Below are 26,754 nucleotides of genomic sequence, written 5' to 3' on the forward strand. Positions count from 1 at the left end.
AGTGGGGAGAAACATGGTTAATATTAGTGTTAATGAGAATGGAGGTTAATGCTGGGAGTCTCAGAGTCGAATACAATAATATAGAAAGTCGTATAAGAAATGTAAGCTGCAGGTATATTAACGACTCTAGTCTCTTAAAATTTACATACAAAACAAGTTTTACCCCCTTCCAAAAAAAAAAAAAGAAAAACGAAGAGGAAATGGTATGATGGTTTAGCTTTGTAATAACAATTGACATTATTGTTTATTTGCTTATGTCTTACCTGATATTTCTATTTCCAAGTCTTCTTTTCTAACCATAAACGTTAAGAGCTGCTTCACTCTCGATGTGAAAAACTCTGTTATATTCTGCTCCTAAACAGTTCCTTCAAATGGACTGGAGACAGCAATCCCCCAAAACAGAGAACAGGCCATATTCTTCTTGACTGAAGCTCAGGGACCTCAATGACATTGAAGGGCTGAACTCTGCGAAGTGAGGAAGCAAAAACTGGTTTGTGCCCATCAACAAATTTTTATAAAGAAAACTGTTAGGTAAAGGTTATTGCCTCCAGTACTAGTCGGTAACATAAAATTAGGATCTGGTTTCTTTTGGATGATCTGGAATCTCTAAATATATCTGTTGGGGTTTTATTTTTTAGGAAAGCGTAGCTGTCAGAGTTGTATTTTCCTGCTCCAAACGAATGTGGGTGTATGTGAATATGTAATGCAATTAATTACCCACAGTGGATGACATTTATTTTCTTTACGGTGCTGAAATAGAAGTCAATTATCACTCTAAAATAGCTTGGCTTTCTAGCCTTCAAACAAATAGAGAAGAATATAGGATTTGCGCGTGATGACTATATTCTGTGAAATTCTTTCCCCTGCATGCATTTGCTTTCTTTCATGACATTACAGCAAATAACAGACTGTTACAGGGAGTGATATACTGGCTTGATACAGAGCCCCAGGAGATGGGAAGAGTTTTGTTTTGCCTGAGCAGGTTCTGCAGGAGGAGTTAAGAATCATGTTGCCTAGCCTATTTGGTAACAGAAGAACAGAAAAACTGCCTGAATAAGTTACTTTGAGGCTCAAAATAAGTGTCAGAGCAAGATTAAGCCTTAAAAATTCTACAGTGCAGTGAGTACGTACATGCAGAATATGAATTGTTTTAGTGTTAGGCAATTAATGGTAAAAGTATAAAGACAGAGTGGTCAACTGCAGAAGGGCTTCTCTTGCTCCTCAGGAGGGCGTTTGGCTGCCGCATATGGAGAAGTTTCAGCCTTTTGCCCTACTATAGGATTGGCATCATGAGCCACCACTTTGCCAGTCTCAGAGTGTTTGCCAAGAAAATGGCATGTGTTTATTCAATACGGTTGTGATTACCAGCGGTTCTTTTAGGAGGCTGTTCAAATTTCAACCTTTGCCAAAGAATGTCTATACTCGTATTTTCTGGTTGGTTTGTTGGGGGTTTTTTCAATTTTTGTATGTTTTCAATACACAACTTAGATGGTACTATGTAGGAATAATTTGGGTTTCAATATATGTGTCATTTTGTCTTCCTCAGCCTTTGAGTTGTAGTCCACTCCTGTGGTGGGCAATTGTGCCATGCATTGCTTTCATGAAATTATCACACTCCATCTTTAAAACTGGTCACAAGCTTTTTGCTTCCACATATTGTGGGTTTTTTCCAGATTCTTACAGTTTTGTATGTTGAGGGGTGGGAGGGGGGAAGTTTTGTGTTGTGGTTTTTTTTTTTTTCCCATGGCCAGTGGATACATACTGATTCTCATTCAAGCTGCCCATTATCTTAAATTAACTTTTCTCTTATGGCATTTACCTCTCTGATGTATTTCTAGAGAACCTACCCGCCCTTCTCTTTTTTGCTTTAGTTTTAACAGCACTACAGAATCTGGGGTTTCTGTGCTGTTGTCCCACTGTGTGGTGCAGAACAGACACATACACAAAGATTTTGGCTGGCACGGTGTTACCCTGCTCCAGAACCCAAAGCAGCAGTTCTGTGCCTCAGCTGACAAGCCTTGCTGAAAGCATATGGTCATGCCAATGTAACTCCACTTCTTCTAGGATGTGAGATGGTGTCTCCGTGCAGGAAACACAGCAGCAGCGTGAGGATGTGTTCTCATGAAAATAATTGGGCCACTAATATGAGGATTAGGTTTGCTTCCTTTCTTGCTACATCACCTTTTAAATGCTTAGATACATCATGGTTAGTAATCCTTCCATGCAATTTAAGGATTAGTGGTGTGGCCAGATGGGAGTTTCATAACTGACTCTGGGCTGCTGCTAACTTGGATGATGGGCTAAGTAGTGCTTAGAGCTGGGAGCATGCAGCAGTTAGAGCACACGGAGCTCACGTATAGGCAAGTGGCTCCAAAATTTGCAGATCAAATCCTATGTGTTCTCGCTACTCACGACAATGTATATAAGCAGAGCATCTTTAGCTACCACAAGATCACTCTGTTCTCTTCCAAAGCAGAGGCTTGTGCTGCTTGTGTGCTGCCACCCACTCAGCTAGGAATCTGTTCCCCTGGCATTTGGTTTTTTCTTCTTTCTCTTTTAAAATATAGTGTCTGCCACTTGTGAAAGTGTCCCGTCAGTGGCTGTTTCAACATGGATTAACAAATTAAACTCTCTCAACTAGGGGGGCCCGCTTAAGAGAGAGGTGAAGTTTGATCCAACGTTTTGGTTCATCCCCAGTTTCTGGATCACAGCCTTTGATTCTTCTAATGAGCAAATCCCAGACTCTCAAGCCTCCCACAGCTTGGGGTGTTCAGCCTCTGCCTGTAATAGACATAGCTGAATAGCTAAAAATTTCCTGGAGTTCATTCATTTGGGCAGTAGAAATACTTAAGATATTCTAACGTCATGTTATTTAGAATCCCAAGATTAAATGAAAATGCATTATTCTTTTAAAGGGTTGTTCATTGTACCAGACATGGGTTCAGCTTCGTTTGCGCAGAGACTTTACACAGATCGGAGGGAATGTGTAAAATCTGTTTATTTGCTGAAGAGAGCAAAGGAGAATGGAATTGGATGCATGAAAACCAAACAGACCTCCTGCATAACCACCTCTCTGCTTGAAAGGTTACTTAGGTATTTTTCTGGATTTTAATGTAGGGTTCCCCTATTGCTATTTTCCCAATTGTGGTATTGCAAGCCCACAGACCTCGAAAGGCTTGGTTAGCCCAGAAAAGGCTGACTTCTTTTTTCTCAACAACGTGCTAGATTGCTTTATGTAGATAACACAGATCTGTCATGTCAGAGTTACATGTTGTTATACTAAGAAATACTATTGAAATAATTTTTAAAAGGATTTTAGAAAATGGCAGAGCTGCTATAGACTATTTTAAGCTACTGTTATTGAATACTAAATAATGTGTCCTTGTGTCCAGTAAGCTGTGATGAGGCATGTAATCAGGATAGTTTGGGGCATTTTGCTTTTCAAATTGTTTGTGCAAGGGAAAATCGGTAATATTGTCAAACAACAACTGTTTTGTTGAAAAGTCTGAAGTGCTGACATAGACATAAAAAAAGATCTGTGGTTCACTGGCTTGTGAGCAAAGCAGCTCAGTATTGCTAAACATACTTTACATTCCTTTACTTGCTGTTGACAACTTTCTTTGGCCACAGACACCATCAGAAGGCTATTGGTCAGGGACCACTGTTTGGGAACACTGTTCTACCTTAAAAAAGAAGATACTAAGTGACTCAAGATGAAGATATTTACATGAGTGCAGATATTTGCTAGGTGTTGGTATAGAAGCAGTATAATAAATAAAAAATGTTATGACACCTAAAAAGTATTGTTATTCTTACTGTTGGCAGAAGGTAGTGTGCTAGTTTTCAAATGTAACAAGTCAACCAAATTAGTGGTTTGCCAAAAAGCAAAAATCCTGATCATCATTCTAAGATGCCGAGATCTGGGTGTAAAGCTTCTTTTGATGTCTTTTGGGCAAGTGATTCAGAACCTGTTCAGTATTCTGAAAAGACCTTCCCATTTTGACGTCTTATTTTCCTGATCTTCAAAATGCCTGTTTTCTGGTTGCTAGCCACCGGGGCAGTTAGGAGTCCTCTTTGAGAGTAACAGGTCTTTTGCATTTATTTTTCTAACGTCAAGCTATATGTAGGTGGTTGGAAAATACTGTGTGGAACTGCTGGGAAATGTTTTTTGTCCCACTCCCCCTCCAAAATTAATGGCAATACTACAGCGAGGCAAGACTTTAGCTGTATGATTTTACAGCCTAGAGAAGTAGATGTTACTCTCTTTTCTTAGAACTCGCAAACTTCATAGCATAGTTGTAATCCAAAATGCAGCACCTAGATAAAAAATGCTATTTTCTCTTTTATGCACTGTAATGGTGCCATTAATGGTACCTGTTCTGGTTTTATTTGTATGACACTCTGGTAGAATTGCTGCTTGCTAACTCATAGAAGGGATTTGATTTCACCTAGGAGGAAGTCCTGAATCTTTAGTGATAGTTAATATAGCAGAAGAAGATATAGATGCCTCTAGAACTGGTTTATTGCTGAAGTGTCTAGGCTTTCTTGCACAAAATAATTATTAATCTATTTATAGCACTGAAGGCATCTAAGGTGACATTCTAGTACCCTTTTAATATTTCATGATAAAGGGTCAAAGGTTTGTCGCTCTAATTCTGTCTTGATAACAGATCCTTCAGACACCAGAGGGTGTCTGGAGTATTAAGAGAGGAGAAATACCTGTCAGAAGTCCATACCCGTCAGAAGTCCAGCAACTTCACTACAAGGTAGCTCAGCATCTAGTGGAGGCCAATATCTAGCTTGTAATTATATCTGAGTTGTAATTAGGTTTGAACAGTTATTTGTGATATTTTAGATATTATTTAGATATTTTAGACGTTTAGGTAATCTCACCTGAGACAAATTTCCCCAAGTTTCCTGACCTCAAGGAAGTTTTGGGACAGTACCTAAGTTCCCATAATACTTAGCTGAATATTGGGAACTAGAAGACTTTTATCCCTGTGCTTTGCTTTTTGCGCTGCCGTGGCTGCTGTCCTGCCTTCCTGCCTCCATCACGATACCCTGGTCCTCTCAGGTCCTTGATATCCTGCTGTGACCATTCAGCATCTCAGACTACCAGTGTTACACCAGAGTGATGAACCCGCCATCCAGCAGAGCCGCTCAGAGGTGGGTAAGGTTAGTCTCTGTTCTCACAGACAACTTTCCAGGTTCTCATCACCTTTTAAACAGCCTTTTGCAGCAGTTGCCGGTGTCACAGCTTGGGATTTGGGGACAATTCTTGGCCATGACCCTCCTAGGAAAAGTATGCAAGTGCCTCGTAGTGTCCTGAAATTTCGTTAGCCCTCTGCTAGGCTCCATGGAAGCTGAAGGCAGCTGGACGCTCCCTACATCTGACACAGCACACGAGTCAGCTCAGCGCAAAGATGTTTCTGTATCACGTTTCCTGCAGTGTTATCTCGGAGGTGATGAAATAAAAGCCCCGTTTTTGTCCGAGCTGTGCAAGATCCTGTCAGTAATAAAGACAGGAGGACAATTTATTTCAGTTGCAGGAAGAACTGACTTTCTCATCAGAAGTAAGCTTTAGAGGAACCTACAAATACTATCCTAACCATTTACCCAGTATCTTTTCCACTTTGGTAATTTCAGTTACAGGACACAGTAATTTGACAAGTATTTGACACACTATTTAGAAACGGTTCTAAATGTACCAGCTGCTAAGGGCTCTCTTTATCTGATCTAGCTCAATCCAAATCCTTTTGGGGAGCGGTGCAAGCCACACTGCACCACAGTGAGGAAGACAGGCTGGAAGCTGTTGTGAAAGCAGATGGTTCAGTGGGCCGCATCTGATTTGTAGGCACGCAGCTCATGTGAGCATGATGTATTTATTGCACTCAGGAGCTATTCTTGTTTAAGTACTTTTACATAGGTATTGTCTTTAAGTGCCGCAGTTCCTATTATGTTTCCAGTAATGAAGATGAATGTGCTTGTGCTAAATCCTTACATTGTGAGTACAATCGGGGATTTCTGCCTGGAGAGCTGTTTCCAGGCACCGCTGTCACGATAGCTAGAATTAATTCAAGATGAGGTGACAGAAGTACCTGCTACTGGCCTAAATAAGGAACATTGATAATATCTCCCGCCTGCCAAGGTGAGCTTGTAACCTCTGGAGCTGAAGGCAGTGGAAACCCTCGGGAAATGTTTGGTATGAAAAATTTAATTACTCTTACTTAGAACTGAAAAGAAGTCAAACTTAAAGCACTTAGGAAAATAGTTGAATGGTAGGTATTTTAGCGACAGTAAATGTTTTGGAAAAGATTTGGCTCAGCAAGCAGAGAAGGGTTCATCTAATATGGGCAGATACAGAAATTTTTACCTCTAGTGTCCTCCTCCTTCCCCTTCACCTTCCCTCCCCATCAGTCTCCAGGGGTCTGGTAAAATGGACTATAGATCTAAGTTTGAGTTTTTTAAAAAAAAAAACATACAAAATAAAAACCTATCCCAATGTTGGCTCTTCTTCATTTCAAAATCCAGAGGGATCACTGCAGGATTTAGTTAATATAACCAAACTATGTCTGAACATCAGGTGCAAGTCTCAAACAGGTTTCTTTTCCTCCTGGAAGTCTGGGATATTCTGGCTGTTTCTGTCCTGACAGGTATGTAGTTAATTTTTCATAGACTATCATGACAGTACAGTTTCACACAACTTTGCTTGGCCTGGTTGACATTTTCCACCCAACCTGTTCAGTCCTGGGGATTATTCTGAAATTTTTGAAATGTTTCAGAAGAAACTGACTTTTCACTTTTGGGGAATTAAATGAGGGAGTGGGGAGGGGAGATGGAAGGGAGTTTCTCCATTTTTAAAATGTTTAAAATGCTTCATGATTTAAGCTGAAAAACTGGAAAGCCTACATGCTCTGGAGGCAGGATTTCAAATGAGATAAGAGGCATGATGTGGTGCCATGGCTGTTTCTACTGCCCTCACAAAAAACCTAGCAAGAGGCTCATTCCCTTTCCAAATCTGGAGATCACAGTTTGTGCACCTTCAGTGAGGATTTACTAGATAGTGCTTGTGATATTTGCCGGAGAGAACATCCACAGTTGCTTTCTCAAACCTCTCATGATGTGTGCGTGGAGCTGTGCATGGGCTACACCAGAGCAGAGAGGCCTCAGCAGAGCTTTCTTGCTCTGGCCTTTGTATTGCTTTATGCTCTGGCCTTCAAATGTGCTTCCTACATCTTTCAGACCTTTTTTCCCCTTCTCTTTTTCAGACTGTAGTCAATACACAAAATATTTTTAATGGCGTTTTATTACCAAGGCCATAGTTAAAAGTTATTCTCATGTTAACTGTTCAAGACTAATTTTTTTGTGAGGACAGTGCTGCAGGCAAGCAAACATGCAGAACAAATGAATCTGGAAAAATGAATAATTCTCTCCAGGGTGGATTCTGTGTAGTGATACACAAGTACCACGCTGAATGATGAGGAAAAAATGAACACTTTTAAAACAAGCACTCTTGATGTTAGAGCCCTACCTTAGTCAGGTCACTAGAGTATTTATGGTGTGATGTAGCTCTGGACAGTGCTGTTCCTCCGCAGAGTTTTTGACTGCCTAGATGTAAGGCTCCTTTCTGTCCTTTTCAGACACCAAACCCACCTCCTCACCTGCATGTCCTTGTCCTGTTCCCTAAACTGTGTCCATGGAATGGCTCATTTCTTTGCCTCGCTCATCTGCTAAGCAATAACAACGCAAGTCTCCAATTAAGTAAGGGTTGTTTCATTTGCCTTTTAAGCATGATGGTAACTGCTTTGGAGGCAAGGCAGGAAAGCGTTTAAAAAAAAAAAAAAAGTTCTTGGTTTCCTCTCTGTTTGCCTTCCTACCCCATGGCTTGTTGCCATCTCTGTCCTGGAGGTTTTCTACCTGTTTAGTCATACTCCAGCAGAGGGGAGGCATCAAGTCTGCCAGGGGAGAAGCGAGCAGCTGGCGAGGGAGAAAAGAATGGACCCACTGAAGGAAAGAAAAGAAGATTGAACAATTAACATTTGTCAGGATAGGTAATAATTGACCTGCATTGTAACAACCTAGGTTTAGGAGTTGCAACTATTTGCTCTTGTATTGCTAGCCTTGTTCAGAGTTATTTCATTGCACTGTGAAAGGCATCTATAATTTGTATTTTAACAAGATAAAAAAATAAAAAATGTCTAACAAGACTAGCCTTAGCAAAGAGAAGTCGTTCCCTTGTAGCTTGCTGACATTTGAGACTTGTTCAGAGTTTCATGGATTTACAATTCTAAATCCTACTTGCCCGTAGGATCCAAATAGCTGCTTCTGAATTAAAATTCTGTGCGAAGCTGCAGTAATTTGGCAAGAAGGGATCTATCACAACCTGTTATTGTTGAATAGAGGTGATAACACCTCCTTTGCAGTTTCACACATTCCCTTTGTTTTTGTGGTGAACTTTCCAAAATTAGGTGGCTAATTCTGACAAGGAAACGAAGCTTTTCTGGCACAAGGAACTTGAGCTAAAATAATCTGACTGCAGCTAAATTCTTTGGAAAGATGCAGGTTACGTTTGGAGAATACTTGACTGCTTCCTTAATGCACTTGATTGGTGTAATCCCTTAGAACAAGTCTCCAGGGGCAAGGAAGATTTCTAATGCACTTCTTCAAAATTCTGTCTCCATTAATAACTTCATGCCAAGAGAAGAAATTCCATACAGCCAGGAGGGTGCAATTTATAAACTAAATACACCTAAGGGAATAATTTCTCATTCAGTTAGAAGGTACAGCTGTGTACCTTGCATACATGAACATTGTGAATGCTTTCTCTTTTATATCAACTTCAGAGAGCTCATGAAGGATTTTTGTAGGTTTTTTAAACAACAAAAGGCTAAAACTGAGCAGTCATCCTATTAAGGCATAAATACATGTTTTCACATATTAGCTCCAAATCAGACCACTGCAATGGACTTGCTCAACACAGCTGCTACCTGAACTCAGTGAGTACATTAATGCCGGTGCATGTGTCTTTGCATTTCTTCCTCTTCTCTTTTGAGTCAGGTTGAGTTATTAGTGATAAATCTTAAAGCCTTGTAACTTGTGTATAGAACCTGTGCGTATAAAGAGGGGATGTCTTTGTTGCACTATAATTAGTAAACAAGGTTGAAGGTCTAGGGGTTGGATCCCAGCTCTCAGTGCCTCAAGGTAGAGGTAGGGATTTGTCAGCTGAGGATGTGTCTGTCCCTAGAACTCATGCCTTTTCACCATTTTTCTTCAAATCAGGAGTCTTAATATGCTCCAGGTTCAACATATGTTTGTCGGGTTTCACCTTTGTATTCCATGAATAAATTCCTGTTTTCACAGGTATATATAAACCATGGCAGGCTTGTCCTCTGTGAGGAAATAAGCACATTAATCACGCACTAAAGATGAATTTAGAGCAGTGTGGTCATTCAGTGATGGTTGGCTTTGACTAAAATGAAACGCTTGACCTCTGTAGGAAGAAACTTCACTCATAAAATCAGCAGAGAATCTTTCTTGTGGATACAGGTGGAAACCTGGCAAGAAAGTTTTGCCTTTGTAATATAATCGAGAAATCTCTTGTTTTCTTGATCAAAATGTAATTCAGTGACGTATCCTCCTTTTCTAGGAAAAAATATTAATTTAATAGCATGAAACAGAGCTCTATAGGAATGTATTAAGCTTCTGTACAAGTTACTCTAAGACCTGTTAAATTTAAGAGAGTCTGGCACCCTCTCCAGTTGCTTATTTTCTAGAAGAGTACCTATTAAAGTACAAGAGAAAAGTGCAAGAACTCTACAGGCAATACACTGGCACTTGCCTAGAAGAGTTGCATCCCACTATTTTTGATACAATAATATATTCAGTCAGTGTGACTGGTTTTGTTCAGATCTTGGAAGACAAGTGTTGGCATTCCATTGCTTTACAGCGTGGAATCAGCACTCCTCGCAAGAGTGTCCAGAAGGAAGGAAGATCACAGAAGAACTGTGAAATGAATTGCTATAATAAGCGGAGAAGTCCCAGATGTCTTAAGTGCAGGGTGGATCCTGCTGTCACTACCTGTGTCCTGTCCCTTTTGTGAAAGAAGGACTTTCAGCCTTCTAGTCCTGTCATTTTTATGCCCACTAATCACAAATATTGACATCATTGACTGAACAGTAAGTCCCTAATAATATGGCAAAAAAATTATGCCAGGGAAGAATGGTAAAAAATGAAGATTAGTACTGTCATGTTGGGTAGAGGGAAGTGTGATGGTTTTGGTTAGACTGTGCAAGCAAAGTGTGCCTTTCCTGCCTGTGACTAGCACAGAGCAAGTCCACTGGTTCCATTTAAACCAAACCACTGAAATGTTATTGCAATTTTACACACTGTAACACAATTTAATGTGACATAATTTAACTCCAAAGAAAATTAGTGCAGTAAATTAGGCTGGATGGATGCAATTCTATAATCTTTGGTTTTATTATAACACAGGGTATAGCATTTGTCAATAGGAATATATAGAGCTTCTTATGTAAACTGAGAAATTGACTTCTTTTTCCTGCTATGTCAAACAATATTATCCGGTTTAGTGACAGTAAGCTGTGGGCAAATTCTTAGGCTTTTACTTCTAAGTGGAAGACAGCCAAACTGACAGTTAAGGAAGACCATATTTTTTTTCATTTGTCAGCATATCTTTTCTTTAAACTATCTGTGTTGCTAGTGAAACTTAGGAGTTCTCAGATTTTTTTTTTTTTGTTTCAAACAAACAAACTTTTCTTCCTCTCAAGCTGTCTTTTGATAACATTTTAAGTATTTTCCAACATTCATTCTTTTCAGTGTAAGGAATACTTTTTTTTAATATCAAGGGCAGATGGACTTACCAAAGATTTGAAGTTGCATTTGTCTTAGCCATGCATGCTAGACTGGTTATTTAGGCTCACTGAACCTAAAACAAAGACGGAACAAGCTGGAAACATTTCACTCCATGCTTTCATGTAGAATTTTGGGGGATTCTGTTCTGAGATCCTGGCAGCAATATTCTGGGACCAACATTTCTGGTAGTGTTTTGGTACTTCTTGGAAACCGAAATAGAGAATACAAAAATCTTGTGAAAACTTTTTAGACATTTTATTTAAAAATAGATGTTGAACAGAACATTCCCAATTATAGCCAAATGATTCATCTGCTTGCAGTGGGGTATCAGTGCTGGTACTCTATTTGCTCACCTGCTTTTGTTTCCATAGCAGAGCCCCCATGTTTCCTGTTGTTGGTATATACATGCAGCTTCTGTAGCTGGCGTTCAGGTCTCTTTAGTTTTGCCTCCCTGCTCATTTGTTTGAACAACTCCTCTAACTTTTTACTTCCTATAGAGTTCTCTCAAATCTAACTGCTTACGTCAGACGGATTTCTTAATTCCTAGGAGCATAGTGAGCATTCGGTCATTCCAGCACCACCAAGAAATTATTTATTTACCATTGGGCAATATACTGAAATACTGAAGTGAAATAATGCAGGAAGGTATTGCAACATTTTTTATTTTTTGGTGTGACAACATACCAATATCACAAATACCAAACTGTTGAACTATTTCTAAACATCTGGAAAAAGGCTTTGTAATCGCATCCTTTTTGGTGCCCAATATCACTTTCATTTTGCTCTACCTACCTAGAGAAAAGATAGCACTGAATAATCCCTGCATTGCTCTCAGAAAAGGTGGAAAACGAAGACACAAACAGATACTAGATGAGTGCACTGAAGTTTTGTGAGAGAGAGTTGGGATCTCTGGGTTTAAAAGGACAAAACTAAAAATGAATCTACACTTTGAATACTTCCTTGGCAGTGAAGAACCTTTCGCCCTTCAATAACAAACTGTGGTGGGTTGACCTCGGCCAGCTGCCCACCCAGCTGCTCTCTCCCCCCCTCCTCAACCAGACAGGGGGAGGAAATAAAGTGGAAAAAAAAGCTTGTGGGTCGAGATAAAGACAGGGAGATCCCTTACCAATTACTGTCACAGGCAACACAGTCTTGACTTGGGGAAGATTAATTTAATTTATTGCCAATTAAAAATAGAGTTGGATGGTGAGAAAGAAAGACAAAAACTAAACCACCTTCCTCCCACCCCCTTCTTCCCAGGCTCATCCAATACACAAACAGACATTCAATAAACATTTCAAAACTCTCAGGTGGCACAAGTTTATGTTGCTGCTTAATTACACAAAAAGCATCCTGATAGAACAACTAAATGAGGGCCCAGTTCTTCAAAAAGCATCCTGCTTTGTGTTACACATCACACTCTGCAAGATGTGACCTGGCTCTGTAACAGTGGAGCCTGTGACTGAGCTTATGCTGGGTTTTACTGAGGTCTCTGAGCTCAACCAGGAGAACCTGCTCCTCCAGAGAAGCTGCTGTCTCCGTTTGTGGTGTTGCTGGAAATGCCAGGTGGGGCACAAGTGTCCACAGAGATACCACAGTCTTTGTTCCCATCTCCTTTCATCTCCCTTCGGGGCATGCTACTTCAATGGGTTTTCTTTCAAATTTCTGCCGTTTTCCTGCTCCAGGCACTTTCTCATTGAGAGAAAGTGAGTGGATTTAAGTGTCTCTGCTATTGACAGTTGACATACTTACCTTCTACTGTCTTGCTGGCGAAGATGCCCTTTTAGGGTTGTTGTGGAAAAGTATGAGAAATACAGCGCTGATCAATGGGATTGTCACAACTTATTGCTGGGATAGCAGCAGTTCCAAAACCATGTCGGATGCTTCTCAAACTTACAAAAAGACTTAATGCTTATCCAGAAGAACATGCAAATCATATAATGAGAGCAATCATAGCCTAGGAGCTTCAAAAATAACATAGGAAGACTTCCTAATCCGTACTTCTTTTCACGTGGAGAGAGAAAACATGAAGGTTTCCACGTGAGTGAAAATATCTGCCAGGGTGAAACCTTATTCAGTGTATCAAAATGCAAAAAGCAAAGACCAACGTGTACTGCTGTTGCTATGCTGTGCTTTCACAGCTACATTTCTTTCACTCTACATATATTTTCTGTCTGTCATACTGGAGGCTGTCATGGGTTGCACAACCAGCCACACCTGAAAAGGGGTACCTAAACTGCTTTAAAATGTCACTGACTTGATAGAATGTCTAGTGTTCGCAACAAACTTCATACAGAGGATTTTTTCTGACAGCTTATGATTAGAAAAAGCATCCGATAAGAATCTATTAAATGCTATGATGTAGATACTATTAATAAATTCCTATTAAAAATTAACTCATTTTACAATTAGTTACTTGTTAAAAGGGCATCTAATACATCTAAAAATCTAATACATCTAATATGTATTTCTTTTTGTAATAATAGCTTCTGCAAAAGATGCATTTTCCAATTTGAAAAGTAAACACAGTGAAGATTTTCATCTATTGCTTCACATTGCTGGGAGATAGAGCTATTTAAATGAAGAAGCAGCATGACACTGAATAATAAGCAGCGCACATTCATCTTTTCTAGGAACTGGAGTTGTAGCCTGCTACAGTTATCAAAAGATGACTTTTTGAATAACTATATAAAATTCAGTATGCGTTTCCTTGAGATGAAAAAAGACCTAGCAGGAAGCCCTTACAGTTTGGGAAAAGAAAAAGAAAAAGAAGAATAAGAAAAAGGAAAAGAAAAAGAAAAAAAAGCTTTTAAAATTATTTTTCATTCTGTTGCTTAATTCAACAAAACCACAAATGCCAAATTGGCATTTTCCAAGTATGTTCCAAGATATGCCCCCTACTTAGATGAAGGGGGGAAAAGACAGAATTTCTAACAGAGCAGTTATTTCTTTTAAGTCCTCATCTGATACTTAAATAGATATTAATTATTTTAAGCTATGTAGAGGGTCTTTTGCCCTATTAACTGTTTTAATTAATTCTGCTGGCTAATGCTGTGGACTTTGTATTTATTCTCAGGTTAGATCAAGTTGTGAACGGCAAGTAAATACTCTTTAAATTTTGAAGCTTTCTTTAATGTGTTGTAAAAACCTGAAGATTGATTGTATGTGTACCTGAGTGGGTGTATATATGTATTTTTATGCACATATATATTTTACCTTGGGTATTACTTATCACCGCTGGTAAAAGGCTCAGGAACTTTGCTGCTGATAAGGGGCAGTTCTACCTGTCAAATGCACAGATATTTATGTGCTTGCTGGAAAATTTATATATGGAAGTGTCATGGAATTGAAAGAAAAATTGTTCCATGGTACTTGGTGTGGGTCGTTTCAAGAGGAGGGTAAGCTAGAGAGTCATGATATGCATGAATTAGAGCTTTAATACAATTAATGCTCTTGAGTCCTTTTAAGTGACTTTTCTTACCTCCTTTGAGATTTTTGCTTTTATTATGGTTTTACAAAACTAGATTCATAAACACCAACAGAATTTCTGTTTTTCATTACATGTGGCGCTCTATTAAATAAACACAACAAACATTGAAAGTCCTGAGCATGAAACAATATATCCTTGTATTTGATAGAAGACTGTCAAATCTTTGTACAGCAAACGGTTTCCTTCCCTCCCACTTCTCATCTCTTGAGGGTTGCACACCTCATATTTTATACCCTTAGGATAACTAGAAGCAATTAGGGAAACTATTGTCCCTCACCACTCCATTTTCTGCCTTCTTTCTTTTTATATGTGAGAGAGAATATTTAGAAGGTTAAAAACTCTTCAGGGATGGAACTATTGATTATCACTAAGTAATATTAATCTTGTCTGGACAACATAGCTTTTTGCGTCTAAATGTCTTGCAGGGAAAGAGTGCCAAGTCTCTGTGCAATCCCACTTCTTAACTTCCAGATAACAGAAGTACAAGAGAGGGGAAAAGCACAAACCCTTCTGTGTCATTTGCTACCACCTAAGCAACAATACATCAGTATGAGAGAGGTAGATGTGAATCGCAGTGTGACAGCAAGCAAAAACACCTGTCAGGATGAAGATACTGTGCTGCCAGTAACCATTGGCCATGGTTTCAGTGTCAGATTGTCATATTAGAACAGGCTGAAAAACTATCTGGAACAAGCTGGAGAAATACAATATTTGAGTTGCTCGTATAGCTAGTTGGAAAACAAGTTCTTACATGTACAGCAAAGGCAGCTTAGACCACTTGTCAGCTAAAGTCATTGCATGAAGCTGGCATGATGCTCAGCTGAGTTTCCTCCCCATGTACCGCTGTTGGCAGGATGAAGACTGCCAGTGAAGTGCTCCCTCTGTCACTTCTCTCTACAGAGAATAAAAAAAAAATAACACGTCAATCACAGAGCTGCTGGCCCCAAAGAATCGTCCAGCAAAGCATTGGCTCATTCAGCTCACTTTACCGGAGACATCTCTTCTGCTCTGCCAGAGGAGCCAGACAGACAAATTTATCTTTTTTTTTCTTTTGTCACAGAAGTTGTTGCCTCTGTTTTTTTCCCCTCAGTGGTGATGTTTGTGCATTGAACAACCTCATTGGAAGGTCTTGCAAAGTCACCATCCTGTCCTCATTTAAATTCCCTTTAAAGAACTGCTGTCCTCATGATGCCATTAAGAAACCTGCAATTATCAGAACAGTTTGGTGTAACTGAATTTTTTGTACTAGGGACTGCAAAAGTCTCTGTCAAGCGCCATAACCTTGAACTCACAGGACCTGGATCTGGGTACTTCGGACTTATGATCATTCCGTATTTTGTGTAGCAGCAGCTTCACCCCTGTGCAAGAGGCATTTTCCTTGTCTTTGTGCCAGCAGCTACGCACTCTCCTGCCTTTTCCTGGCAGCCTTTGCCTCCTGTGTCTTCCATGCTACCACCATGTGAATGGGCTGGGGAGCGAGCTGGGCTGGAGCAGCTGCAGTCATAGGTGTTGAAAGGTGAGGGAGCAGGGCTGAAAACCAAGGACAGAGCCCCAGAAAGCTGGAGTGCTCCCGCTGCATTGCATGGGGGGGTAGTTCCCATCACTCTGTGAGGCTGGAGGAGCTAGGTGATAACTTAAGCAGAGTTTCTGTTTGTACATTTGGTCCCTATCTTCCCCAGGATGTTGCTGCAAACCACAGGTTGGACCATGGTGGTCTGTATTAACAGCTTTGCATCCTTTACCAGCTTAGACGCAATGACTATTTTTGTGTTCTTAAAGGTAGCAAAATGTATTTTACTTCTGTCAAATGCTTCCCTTCAGGCAAGCCTTGGATGAAACAAAGAGATGAGCCAGGGATCCCCCTCTTAATTATTGAACTGTGCACTCGTTTGTCCTCAGAAGCTTCTGCTTTTTGCCACCAATGACCTGTGGTGGTTGAGTTAAAAACACAAAGCCTGTCAAAAGGAATCTGCTACGGCATCAGGATGGATGCTCTTGCGTTTGCTGCCTGCTGGTGTGTGGCACTGCTGACTAGAAGACTTTCTACCTATACAGCATGTTGTTTTTAGGCTTCTCTAGTTACCCAAGGATGAGGTCACTCAGTTCATTAATATTTATGTTTATATAATGCCTTTCTTCAAACAGCTTCCAAGGCAGCTGGCAAATATATTTCTGCACCAGCAAGTACCTGAAACCGATTGTTAGTGATTTCTGTATAGACTGAGGAGATAGTTACAAGAAACTCCCTTTCCCCTCTATTCTTGGATATACACTAGGGTTAGGCATCATTACTCCATGCGGCTTGCGCTGTCTGTGCACTTTGTTATATGACATTCCTCAAGAAGGAGTTTCTCAGTCTATTTTGTTCCTTTTTTCTTTTTCTTTCAAGTTCTTTTGGCAGTTCTTTTACTTTTACTCTTGCAGAGCAGGATCCTACTCCACAAGCAACTTTACAGGCTCATTTAAGTCAGCCTGTAGCACAGAATTCAATTTATCAAATAAAGGGAATGGAATCTGGTCACGTAATATTGCAAATAACAATTTTTCTAGCTGTGTTTGGAAATAGTGTGGGTATATACTCAGGAATGACACCTGTAGCCATAAAACAGTGTTTTTAATTGCACTTTAAATGGACAGAAAATAATTGGAGGAATTTTAGCATCATAAAAGAATCTTGCAACAGTTGACGACCTGCCTTAGCATTTAAGGTACTGTGCAAGGAAAGCAATAACATAATTTTTTCTGGACATTAGAGGTTATTACAATAAACAGAGAACCAAATCCGTAGATCTTGGCAGTGAAATGAAGAAATGGTAATATTTCACATTTTTGTCTTTCAGAGTGTATTAGAAGCATTTCTAATTGAAGGTGTTTGTGGTCCTGGAGAAAGAACATGATACATTGTTTTAAAAGAAAAAAACCCCTACCTCTTCTGAAGGCAGTGTTACATATAAACTGTGCGGAAGAGAAGCCTAAGCCCTGGGAGAGGTTGGGTTCTCATTTATTCCTTGCCACTTTACACTTAAATTCTGCCAGTGTAAATATAACTAAACACTGCAATAAAGTGTACTTTGATTCACACTTGAGCAAGCTCCTCGTGGCTAGGGCAGGTTGAGGTTAGCCAAGTATGAGTATCAGAGAGCTCTGCTGGATTGGATAGTCTGTTGGAGAAGTTCTAACAGCCTATAACACAGGGAAAACTATGGTTTTATTTTGATTTAGTTGTTCAACATCAGTGAAGGTAAAACTACAGCATGCTCTGGCTATGCTACAGCACCGTGGTGTGTTCATGCATTGCAAAAATACACCCATTTTCCTCCTGCAATGCCATCAAGCTCCCCTAAACCCAAGTGAGTTTTCCCTTTTCCATACCTCATCAGCAGTAATATTGTGCAGGTCAAACAGTCTCATTTACCCATCTGTATGTCCCCCAGTGTCTTTTGATGCAGCTTTGCTGCTTGCCTGTGCAAATATAATTAACTTTCACTGCCCCTCAGTGTGCTGGAGTGAAGTGAGGGAGTGCAGAGGTGAGCAGGGCACACAGCTGTAGTGTGTGTGCGTGCAGGGGGACGGTTGCCCTGCAAAATCTACATTTTTCATATTAAGGCCTGGCAGGGTTTTCTGAGAAGACTATTCCTGCCTTTCAGTTTGGGACATCAGAGCTTCCTTCTTACTCAGTCTTTTGCATGCATTTGAATTTTATCTATACAACCTTGACTGGAGAGATGACTTTTAATGGTGTCAGCCTGACCCAGGAAAATTACAATGTCAACAGCAATTGTTCTGAGGGTCTGTCAAGGTTAATCCAATTTTATCCTATTTACTCATGTCATTGTTTTGCTTGTGATAAATAGGGTTGTACTTGAAAAAAAAACCCCGAAAGTTTTCCTATTTTTGTTTCCTACACATGGAAATTACCTTCCTGGCTTCTTCTCTTCCATTTTCACAGCTTCACAGCATGGCTGAGGTTGGAAGGCACCTCTGGAAGTCATCTGGTCCAACTCCCTGCTCAAGCAGAGACACCTAGCTGGTTGTCCAGTACTCTGTCCAGTCGGGTTTTGAATATCTCCAAGGATGGAGACTCCACAGCCTCTCTGGGCAACCTGTGCCAGTGCTTGGTCAACCTCACAGTAAAAATGTATTTCCTGATGTTCAGAGAGAACCTCCTGTGTTTCAAGTTAGTGCCCGTTGCCCCTTGTCCTGTCACTTGGTGTCACTGAGAAGAGCCTGACTCTGTCTGCTTTACACCCTTTACATCTTTCTAGCTTGTTAAATGCCCTTGCAGGTATTGTTCAGAAGTACAGGCTTATGGAATACTGCTGGCAGTCAGCTCAGATCTTTTTCAGGTTTTTTGGTCTTTTTTTCCCTTCTTAATTTTCTTACTTCAGTTTGCACCTTGGAAGAAGATGCCTTGCAAGGCGCGGCTGAAAATAACTGTGTAAGGAGATCTGGGAGAAGTCTCCACTCCTACCTCTACCACTATTGAAAACTGGGAGCTGAAATTTTTACTGCTTGTTTTTCCCTCAGACACCTAGCAGTTGTATGAATTAAATGATATTTTGTGATATCCTACAGTTCCAGGACATGATACATGTCAATGATAATAGATTAAGTTACCAAAGCTTTTCTTACCCCAGGATTCATGTGCTCCTTTTTGAGATACTATTTACTAACCATGATTTTTACATTTTCTGTTATTTGTGGTGCTTTTAATTGCAAGTTCTGAATGTTTAGTTTCTTATTTATCTCTCAAGAAAGCATATAAGTGTTGTGATTTAATCCCAGCCAGCAACTAAGCCCCACACAGCCGCTTGCTCACTCCCCCCTCTGGTGGGATGGGGGAGAGAATGGAAAGAGTAAAAGAGAAAACTCGTGGGTTGAGATAAAGACAGTTTAATAGGTAAAGCAAAAGACGTGCACGCAAGCAAAACAAAACAAGGAATTCATTCACCACTTCCCATCGGCAGGCAGGTGTTCAGCCATCTCCAGGAAAGCAGGGCTCCACCACACGTAACGGTTACTTGGGAAGACAAACGCCATCACTCCGAATGTCCCCCCCTTCCTTCTTCTTCCCCCAGCTTTATATGCTGAGCATGACGTCATATGGTGTGGAATATCCCTTTGGTCAGTTGGGGTCAGCTGTCCCGGCTGTGTCCCCTCCCAGCTTCTTGTGCCCCCCCAGCCTGCTCGCTGGTGGGGTGGGGTGAGAAGCAGAAAAGGCCTTGACTCTGTGCAAGCACTGCTCAGCAGTAACTAAAACATCCCTGGGTTATCAACACTGTTTCCAGCACAAATCCAAAACATAGCCCCATACTAGCTACTATGAAGAAAATTAACTCTACCCCAGCCCAAACCAGCACAATAAGGAACTTAATTTTGGCTGAGGAGTGAGAAAACACTTTGCCCACCATGTTTGGGTATTATTTTCTGCATATGGAGCAAGAACATGATTTGTTCACCATATTTGGATGGATAGGAGAGGTGCACTTAGTATGGTGGTAGCCCCTTTTGAAATAAAATTCTCTCTGATACTTTTCTTACGCATTTTGTTAAAAACTGTGTAACTTGCAGAAATCTAGGAAAGGGCAGGTCAGATCATATCTGCTAGCATATTATTTTTCTCTTAATGAGTCCTGGTAATTGCAGTGAGGGGCTTCACTCCCCTTGAACAGTCCAAACCTCTGACTTTGGGAAGGAAGCAGCATTAGATAAACTTAACCTGCCATTCCATGGCTCTGCGTATGTGTGTGTATAACACACACGCACGCATATGCATGCATGCTTGGGGATTGTGCTCCCTGCAGGACCCAGCCCTGAAGGGTCTAGGGAGTCAAACTCAAGTTTGGCACATGATAAAGTGCTAATATGATCTCCGCAGATTGTTTATTTTCTCAGCTTTGAGCAGTTGTGGACACTACGTGATGCATTGTCAGAGCGGATAATCCAAAGTAATGAAATTGTATGGTGTGCAACGCAGAACCATCTCAGCCTCTGGTACAGAGAAATGAATGTATTAGTGGCCACCTGAGGGTGCCTGGGGGTTCTTTCGGTTCTGTTTTTAATTTAAAAACTAAACCTTGGTAACAAAATGTACTATGACTTGTTAGTAAAACAGCTTGTAACTTAGTACTAACTTGTTTCCCAAGCCTGACAATGCCAAAAGTGCTTTTCTGAATTGTACTGCTTTTCATGGCTAATAATTCATTGCAAGCTTTTGCCAGGTAAGTAGTCTGGGAAAAAAAAAAATCTTTTTATTGATATTCGGTATATTTTTATATGTGTACCAAATACCTTAAATTATAGGTGTTATTAAAATTGAGAATCACATTTTTAAAATGTGCTAACACTGTTTCTAGTGCAGAATGATCTACCATGTTCTAAAGAAATCACGCAATTCATAGAAGGATCATGTTCTTGCTCATGATACAAAACACTGAGTCACAGCTTTCAGTATTTTAACTGAAAGATATCTCTACACTCTATTGCTTTTTTCAGGAGTTGTTGATATTGGCTTTCTCTGCCTGATGAGAAACACTTTTTTTTTCTTTAAATCAGAATCTTTCTTTGCATATGAAAAAAAGTATTCTGTGAGTAATGTTGGTTATATTTACCTGTGGGATACTGAACATAGTATTTTTCTTTTGGAGTGTTACTCAGCTATCCTGGGAAGTTGAAACATGCTCTTAAAAAAGCAGGTACTTAATAGACAGAGGGAAAAGATACAGCAGGGTCCTTTAATGGACAAATATTTGATGGTTTGCCATGCTTAATTGCCTACAAGTCTTGTGTTTTGTGTTGAAATAACAGCCATGTAGGCTATGTACAAGAACAACTATTGTCTGAGAAGCTGAAAATAAACCAGTTGATCAATTTACCACTTGTAACTCTAGCATTAGGGTAGGTATTTTCAGGGACCTGTTTTTATAATGGCCTTTTTCTGTTATAAAGTTTTGTACTATTATTATGTCTTGAGGTAAAGTGTAGATTGTGAAAAGGTAAAATGCAGAATATGGAGCGCTCTGTCCTCCAACAAAATCTTGAGAAACTGAAGCAACTTTTTCTTTCCTGATTTCCATTCTGGTCAGATTTTCATGGGCTCTGGGCCTGGCATCATTGCTTCTGTCTGCTACTTGTTACTGTGGGATACAGTAATTTTTCCTAAGTGTATACAGAGTGTGTGTCTGCTTAACTTTCTATGCTGGAAATATATATTTCTAACACTGCATTGAATTTTATGGCTCCGTTGGAAAGGGTTGATACAGAACAGTTTCCTGAAATAATCTTTCAAGGTTCAAATCTTCCATGCTGCAGGAATTTCCTTTTAATTGAAATGTTTCCCTATCCACCTGTCTCCACTTCTTCCCCCGAGAAGAAAAAGAGTGTTATTAAATAGAAGGAAGACCTTTTCTGTTTGCTTATTACAGCCGGGGCATCTCCTTGTATGCTTCTTGAGCTTAGTAGTCAACACTGACTGTGCTTTTAAGTTTCTTTTTCTTGCACCTTGAACAATGGAAGTCTGTATTATACCCAGGAGTTCAAAGTCCTTTAGATTCTGATTTTCAAGAACAATAAACTAATTCAGAGGTTGGTCCATTGCTCACATGCTTCAAAACCTTAGCCAGCAGAATGAAAATTGACTCTCCATAATGGCAGCCACCGGTAGATTTACTGCTCCCCTTGGGATGCATGCAAGGTGATAGATTTGAAGTCTCTCAGTTACAGCAGGTTCTTTATTGCAGGTGCATTGAACTCCTGGTGTCTGCTGTGCCACAACCATTAGCATAAGTCAGTCAGGTGCAGGAAGGGCAGGGAAACGTGAAATTAGCCATGTCCCACTGAGAGATGTTTTCTTGCTCTGCCCGTTAACAACCCATCTGCAGGCTAGGGACTGTCAGGGAGACTGTGCTTGAAATGGCTTTTGGTTGCATGCAGGATTTACAGATATGAACTAACAGAGGACTTTGCACTAATAACTGATTACCGGGGGTGCTTTTTGGTGAAAAAGTGAATACATTCCTGCCTGTTTTGTTAGAACAACATTGACCTGATATCTTGTTGCAGGCCACAAACTTTTGATGCTCAAACAATTGCACATGCTATTTTCAGTACTGCATCTTGTGCCCATAAGCAAGAGGGTAGTGCTGAGTCTATGTGTGAAAATTAGACTTGAGGTTGATGTGCATATATGAGATTTTTAACATCTGGAGTTTCCAGTTAGACACAAGTACCAGTAGTTCAAGACCTTCACAGTTTGTCATAGGCATTAGGATTACCTTTCTTTTTTTTTAAATTTGGCCTGACAAGCTCTGGATGTCTTCATATGCTTTTTCATATTTTATTCACACCTTGAAGACATCCTGAATGTTATGAGTGGTGCAGAATCAACTGAGTGCTAATTTATCGTTTCTCAGCTTAAACAGACTTTGCCTTCTTCCAGATGCGTTTGCTAGGATCAGCGCTCATCTAGATTATCTGTCCTGGCAGCCTGAGAGTGCCCACCAACACTTAGGCCATGAACTTCAGCAGTAGCTGAATATTGGGGCTAATAACCCCACAATTTAATGCCTGCAAGCTGTTCTGTTTGATTGCCAATGGTAGAACAATGTGCATATCCTTGTCTTGTCAAATGGAGCATGATTTTGCCGATACCCTAATTACATTGTTCCGACAAAATATTCTTATTTGTAGCTGTATGAGGACGTAAGGATGAATGAATATAGCAAATACTATTTAATAACTGTTAGAGTGTGGGGATAGGATAGTTGCTACAAAATCCCTGTCTGATACTTACTTTTAGTTATATGCAAAATGAAGCATAACAATCCCTAATAAGAGTCAAAAACTTAGGAGGAAACTTTTACATCATAGTTTTGTTCAAAATGGCAAAATTAGTTTCAAATTTTTCAATGTAAAACTAAAAGCTAGTGAAACCAGAAGAAAAATCGGTTAAAAACGTAATTAATTTGTTCTGTGCAATTTTACAAGTTGTTTTCACCTGTTTAAATTTTTCCAACTTTGCAGTCTATTACTATAGTTTGAATTTTTTGTAATAAGAAAGTTTTTTTTATTAAAAAAGACATTTTCATTTCTGGCTTTTTGCCAGAAAAATAGTTAAACTCAATTTTACATACTCTAGTTGAAGGAAAATCAAAGTTATGATAAGCTCTCATTTTAATTTTTAGAAGTTGTTAGTTTTTCCTTTTGAGAAACTAGAGTCAAATACTGCATTTTTATTTCAGCCAAAACTACGGTAAAATCAGTGACATATTTTTCTTGAGATATGACTGATCTAGAACTGCAGGATGTGGCTGTTTGGAAAGAAAAATAAGAAAGTGTTGCTATTTCACTAGTTAGAGTAAAGAAAAACCATTTTGTATGAAAGTCTCAGAGGGAAATCCAAAGCGAATGAAAATTTCTCAGGTTGCGATATCTTTTTTTCTTTCTTTTTTTTTTTTTTTTTTTTTTTAGACTGCAAACATCTCAAACCGTTTACAAGCAATGTGGCAGGCAGGAACTGCACAGCTTATAAGCACCCCTCAAAAGAGGGAAAACATAAAAATACTCTTAGGCTAGCCTAGAAAAGGTGAACTAAAATTCTTTCTTTCCCCCTTATGCCTAGACAGTCTGGGAGAATGCTAACCACTGGTCCCTAGCAGCGTATCCTGATTTCGGATCACTTATATTAAAGAAAATCCCCATTTCAGAGAGAGAGCAAGACTGTGTGAAAGTAGAGAATACCACACCCCATCTAAAAAAAAGGTAAGGAAATGTTTTTCTGCTGATCCTTTAACACTGTAAGTGATGTCTTCATTTATCATTTCATTAAGTTGAAGGCAGAAGTGAAAATGTAGATAATAATTGAATATTAAAGTACTTATTTTAACCTGCATGTTCTAACTTATAAACAGAAAAAAAGAGCTTTTTCATATTAAAGGAAGAATGTAATGCATGTGTTACTGTACTTAGAACTATTTTTTGTGTAGCTTTTGTGAATATTTCAGAAAAAAAGAAAACGAGTACTGCACACAACAGCAAATACTTTCTTTCATTTCAACCACTGAAGTTATTCTTAGCCATGCAAAGATTTATGTAGTCTCTGGTCTACCAAGCAACTCTCGTTTTGCCAAGACAGATATACAGTGTGTTTGTAGAATGCTGCCACTGGGAATTAGTGTTAAGTGATAGTCCACCATTTAGGCTTTTATCAGAACAGATCTGCACTGTCTTCCTTTCTGCCAGGTTTTGGACTGATTGGTTATTTGTAAAATATTTACAACTCTACTTCCTTAGACGCTTCAGTTCTAAAATTGGAGAAGCTGAACAACGGTTAAAACAGACTGTACTGTGCATGTTTCCTCTGAAAGTGGAATGACAGCAGCAGAGGATTTTTTCCATTCATTTTTCTTTTTTTTTTCCTCGGCCTGGGAAGAACGTTGGAATTGTGAATGATAGGTAATAATTTCTTCCTAGAGCAGCCACTCGGGAATGTGGTCCCAGGGCAAATGTGTTCATCAATGACTTCATCTGCAAACGCCCTACTCTATACTGCATTTCTGTAAAACTGGGTTCAGTGTCTATCTAATGTAGAAATGCTGTCTTTGCTTTTGCACAAAACAGTATGGTTCTGTTATTCAGTTGTTTATGTGGTTTACAGAATCTGTCCTGTCTAACCAATGTCACCCTGTAAATTAACAAAGACTATTAGTTAACGGAAAGTCCTGCCTTGTGACTGTCTTGCCAAAATGTATGTTTGACTGGTGTGTTATGTGGCGAGAGAATGAACGATAAGCAGATACCAGGTATCTTCTGAAATGATCAGCTGGAATACCTTGGCTTGTTGTTAAGAAAAAAAGGTTCTGTTTTCTTGAGACGGTCATAGACATTTTTCTACGATAAAAACCTACTACAACTCAGCTGAAGGTACACAGGTGTTTTTGAAATACCAGTTTGTGAGATGTTGTCTGTTAATGTATTATGGGTAGGATATGTTCTTATTTTTTCAAAGCAGGAAGATTACGAAGTGTGCCACCACCGATGGAGAGTGCTCTGTGAATGCAGGATGCTTCCCACCTGCTCTCTCTAACCTCGTATCTCCATGCCACTTGTGTGTAGGGATTACAGACTCTGAGCTATCTTCTGTTTCCTTTTAATACACTTCATTTTTGCATGCAATATGGCAGTTTTCAAATGGCACATTTTAGACTTTGCCAAGTGAAATACAATACCCATTGGCTTAAAATACAAATATTCAAAGTGCAGTCTATGAGAGTGGTCAGTTACAATATCATGTCCAGATTGGCTAATACGAATTTCGTACATAAAGTATGCAAGACATACGTTTCTGTATAGAATTTGCACATAATTTTTCTTCCAAGAGAATTAAAGCTAAGTTTTTTTCTGATGGTGTACCCAGTGTTCTTTCGTAACCCACCCCCATATGCTGTTGTTAGAATATTCTGCTTTTTACTGCAGAAAATAGGACCAAAACTTTAATAGGAAATAATTTGTACTATGAGTAGAGATTTTGCTTTATCCATAAGATTCTCTTTGTTGTAAATTATTTGTAAATGTGTTAGTCAATTTTTGAACAAGTTTACTGAAGTCTAATATTTTATTTTTTCTAATACATACATTTTTTCTAGCTCATTCTACCATTTCACATTTTCTAGGTTAAAATGCTCACAGCTTCAGACTCATACTTATTGGTGACCCTATCCTGCTTCTCCAGAGGCTTCAGTTTTCCTTTAAGGCACACTTTTTGTTTTCATTCTTCAAAAAAGGGAAAGAATAGGAAAACCTTTGTTCTTTTATGTTCTATTAAAGTTTCTGGTTTCATTTGTATCATCCAAAGCTGTTTTTCCCTCTTTATTCCATTAATTTCTTGTTCTTCTTCTTTTTCCTCTCTTGTTCTTTATGTTTACCCAATTCCGATTTCTTTCTTACCATAACTGATGACTATGGATACATTTGATTGTGTTCTTTCAGTCACTTCAGTGGAAGTACAAACAACAAGGATGTTATGAAATGAGTCACTGTGCAATAACTAGCTATGCAAATAAGCTATTTCCTTATTTTAATGAAGAAGAGGTCCTACCAAGAAGACAGAGACCTTGGTTTCATCAACATTGTGTTGTAGCATTTGTTCATGATGAATTTTCTAGATTTCTAGACTTTTTTTATATTACACTTGCAATGAATTTTAGTGGTAATTAGAATAAGCCTCAATGTGAAAAGTCCCTTGATTTGTGAACCCTCTACATATTATTAATGTGAATGAATCGGTTGTCTTCTCAAATTTAATACCACAAAACCAGCCAGGAAGTCTTCCACTGTAAACGGACTCTGATTTCAAACAGGCTCTTCTGCAACTCAGCCTTAGCTTGCTTTCATGC

General features: G+C 39.3%; 1 protein-coding gene across 6 annotated transcripts in view; it reads left to right on the plus strand.

Moving 5' to 3' along the window:
• Window positions 1–26,754, plus strand: part of CRACD (capping protein inhibiting regulator of actin dynamics) — a 143,649-nt gene that overhangs the window by 40,007 nt on the left and 76,888 nt on the right. For 4 of the 6 annotated variants that reach the window (XM_076336287.1, XM_076336289.1, XM_076336290.1 and 1 more), the window contains exon 2: window positions 23,982–24,121. The gene's annotated coding sequence lies outside the window, so the exon portion shown is untranslated. The remainder of the gene's footprint in view (window positions 1–23,981; window positions 24,122–26,754) is intronic. The other 2 variants (XM_076336293.1, XM_076336291.1) reach the window with 1 other exon arrangement.

Source organism: Aptenodytes patagonicus, chromosome 4, assembly GCF_965638725.1.
Source record: "Aptenodytes patagonicus chromosome 4, bAptPat1.pri.cur, whole genome shotgun sequence".
NCBI classification, from domain to species: domain Eukaryota; kingdom Metazoa; phylum Chordata; class Aves; order Sphenisciformes; family Spheniscidae; genus Aptenodytes; species Aptenodytes patagonicus.